Source organism: Sinocyclocheilus anshuiensis, unplaced genomic scaffold (genome assembly GCF_001515605.1).
Source record: "Sinocyclocheilus anshuiensis isolate Anshui unplaced genomic scaffold, SAMN03320099.WGS_v1.1 scaffold1677, whole genome shotgun sequence".
In the NCBI taxonomy this organism is placed as follows: Eukaryota; Metazoa; Chordata; class Actinopteri; order Cypriniformes; family Cyprinidae; genus Sinocyclocheilus; species Sinocyclocheilus anshuiensis.
The window spans coordinates 241,243-245,451 of NW_015538006.1; positions in this window are offsets into that span (position 1 = coordinate 241,243).

Here is a 4,209-nt window from a genome sequence, read left to right on the forward strand (position 1 = left end):
CACAAAGTCCAGACTCATGTTTTCCTATTATAAATAATGATTGATTAAGTGCAGTGTGTCCAATTCTAAGGCGAGATATTATGCTGTCTTCCTTTCTATTCCCAAAAATTCTCCTCTAATTTCCAACTGTTTTTTGAATATTATATAAATGCCGTCATTTATTCACACCATCCCATTTACTTTGCCATATACCTTTTAATGCTTTTTTTAATTAGCCCTTTTATTTCTAATTTACTCATTGGAACATTAAATTCTATGTCTGGATGTTTTAATGTTTTTTTTCGCTGTTTGATCCACCACTTCATTACCTTCTATTCCTATATGTGCAGGTATCCATACAAAAGAGATAATTGTTTTTGTTTGTATTCTGAACAAACTTTGTAAAATGTCTGATAAAATGTCTTGTCTAGTTGAAGATTTACCACTCTTTAAACTTGATAATGCTGAAAAAGAGTCTGAACATTTGACTACTTCAGGTATATTAATGTCTTCAACCCACTGAAGAGCCAATAATATGGCAATCATTTCTGTTGTATAAACTGATAGGTGATTAGATGTTCTTTTTGCTATTCTATACCTAAACCTTGGAACATATATTGCTGCTGCTGTGCGTCCTATTTCAGGATCTTTAGATCCATCTGTATATATATGAGTTACTGATATATATTTCTGATCTAAATATTTCTGTACTATTGAATCTTTAGATTCTTGTCTGTTTTTATCATTTATACTCACTAAAACCTGAAAGTCAACTGCAGGCATTGGAAATAACCATGGAGGTGTTACTGGCAACACAACAGTATTGCAAACATCACAATTACTTATTCCAATTTGATGTGCCTCATTATTTGCTTTCCATCCAAAACTATTTATATTTATGTATTCATGTTCCCAACAGTTTTCTAATACTTTTTTAACTGGATGTATTTCTGAATGCCCTTTTACAGTAGCCCAATATACCAGTTTCAGCTTCAACCTGCGAAGCTCCAGTGGCATCTCATTCATTTCAACCTGTAAAGCTGATACAGGAGAAGTTTTAAATGCTCCACAGCATAATCTCAATGTCTGATTTTGTATTTTATTCACCTTATCTAACAGAGATGCTGAAGCTGTTCCATAAATCATACTCCCATAGTCTAATGTAGACCTTATAAGTGCACAGTATATTCTTTTTAGAGACTGTCTATCAGCTCCCCAATCTATTCCCGCCAAACACCTCAGTACATTTATTCCTCTTTTACATTTATCTACTATCTGTTGAATGTGTTTTGCAAATGTTATCTTTGAATCCAACCAAATACCTAAAAATCTAAATTCAGATACTTGCTCCAGTTTTTGCTCATACAATTTTAATGTAACAACTGGTGCTTTCTTCTTTTTTGAAAAACATATTATTTTAGTTTTTTCCACTGGTATTCGAAATCCCCAATTACTTGCCCACATTTCAACTTCTTTAATAGCATTCTGCATCCTTTCTTCTACATACGACAAATTTCTACCTCTTTTCCATAAAGCACCATCGTCTGCATATAAAGACTTTCCAATCCCTGGTCCAACTGTATTAAAAATATCATTTACCATTATGTTGAACAATATAGGGCTGCACACACTACCTTGTGGTGTACCATTTTCAATTGCATATTTCTTTGAGTACGAAGACCCAGTCCTTACTTGAATGGTTCTATCAATTAAAAAATCCTTAATCCAGTTATACATTCTACCATTAATATTCATTTTATTCAGTTTAATTAAAAGTCCTTCCTTCCACATCATATCGTACGCTTTCTCTATGTCTAAAAACACACCAACTAATACTTCTTTATTAATCTGAGATTTTCTTATATCTGATTCTAGACTTAAAATTGCATCTGTTGTGTTTCTACCTTTTCTAAAACCACTCTGATGAGGACATAAAAGATTTTTTGATTCCAGAACATAATTCAATCTTGCCACTACCATACGTTCCATTAGTTTACAGAGGTTAGAAGTTAATGCAATCGGTCTGTAACTTGTAACTTGCGAATGGTCTTTTCCTGGCTTTACAATTGGAATAATTATGCCATGTTTCCAAGAGGAAGGGAGTTTTCCTAATTTCCACACTCTATTAAAAAGATATAATAAAATATTCTTTGACTTATCTGATAGATACCTAATCATTTCATTACATATTTGTCTTTACCAGGAGAAGTATTTCTAACTCCTACAAGTGCCTGATTTAATTCATACATGGTAAAAACTTCATCTACTGAGCTTTCATTTACATCTCTTTGCTCTAAAATATTTGGATTTTCCTTCATTTTGTTTTCTCTATATAATCGAATTTCTTCTGATATATTTGTATTACTATGAACCTTAACAAAATTTTCAGCCAATACTTCTACTTTTCCAGAGTTAGATATGACTTGTTTTCCTTCACTAATTAAAACTGGAATTTCTCTGTTAGGTTGAATCCCTCCCATCTTTCTTATCATTCCCCACATTTCATTAATGTCTGTCTCTTTTCCAATTTCATCACAAAATTTCCTCCAATAATTATTTTTTGCCATCCGAATTGTTTTCCTGACAATTGCTTGTGTTCTCTTATATTCAATAAAATCATTAAATGAATATGATTTTTTTACTTTCTTAAATACTCTGTTCCTTTTCTTTATAATTTCACTGCACTCTTCTGTCCACCATGGTACGACCTTCTTTCTCCTTTTCCCTGTGCTTTTCCCAATTACATCAGTTGCTGTTTTGTAAATAACATCACTTATATATTTATTTAATTCATCAACATCTTCTATCGATATATCTATTGTCAACATTCTAGTCTCACTTATTTCTTGGAATTTTTTCCAGTCAGCAGATTTAAGTTTCCATCTAGGATTTTCTTCCCTTTCAACGTGTTCCAAGTCTATTCCAATTTTACAGCTTATTGGGAAATGGTCACTACCTACTGTACTTTCTTCCATAACACTCCATACACACTTCCTTGCCAAACTTTGAGATGCTAGAGTCAAATCAATTGCTGAAATTCTTCCCTGTGCAACATCTACCCTTGTATTCCTACCATCATTTAAGCATATTAAATCTTTCCATTCCAACATCTCTTCTACTACATTTCCATTCTGATCAGTATGTACACTTCCCCATAGCATATTGTGAGCATTAAAATCCCCACACCATATAATTTTATGATTTCCTAATCCCCCAATACTCTCTAATGTTTCTCTACTTAACCTTTCACATGGGTTATAAAAATGTATCACCCATATACTTTGTGATTCGGCCCAAACTTCAACCACCAGCGACTCATATTCCTTATTTACCTGCACTGTTCTGAATCCTATTCCTTGTTGTACAAAGGTAGCAACTCCACCTCCATTTCCAACACCCCTATCTCTTCGTACTGCTACATATCCTTGTAAAACAAAGTTTAAATGCGTTTTCAGCCATGTTTCCTGTATACATATAATTTGCGGTCTGCTTTCTAAACTATCAACACATTTTTTTAATTCCTGTCCATTTGCGATCAGACTTCTTGCATTCCACTGTAAAATTGTAAAAACCATTACAATCCACCACATGCTGCTTGAGAGTTTGTATTTTGCATCTTGATTCTCTCATTTATTTGCTCCACAGTTACTTCTTCTGTTTTCAGATGTTTTCCTGCTGCTCTGATTATAATTCTGATCTTTTCTGTTGTACTTTCTGTTTGTGCAGAGCAGTTTATTTCTTCAGCCACAAAGGCAATGAATGATACTTTGTCTACTAGCATAGTATTATCATTCACCTTGCTACAACTATGGCTTTCTTTTGTTCTAGTTGTAACCTTTTGAGTATTTTCTTTTGGTTCTACCACCTTAACCCTTTTTATTGCTTCAGCATATGTTAACCCTTCCGAAACCTTGACACTTTGAATTTTCATTGCTTCTTTTCTTACTTGACATCCACCATAGCCAGCGCTGTGATCACCTCCACAATTGCAACATTTGGGTTTTACACCCTGTCCACATTTTCCATATTCATGTTCTCCACTACACCTCGCACAACGTTGTTTTCCCTTACAAACAGCTGCCACATGCCCGTACTTTTGACATTTATAGCACCTAAGCGGAGGAGGAACATACTGTCTAACAGCATAGCTTATAAACCCAAAGAATACTCTTTCTGGTAATCTGTCCTCATCAAACTGCACCATTACAGATAAGCTATCCAGCTTTTCTT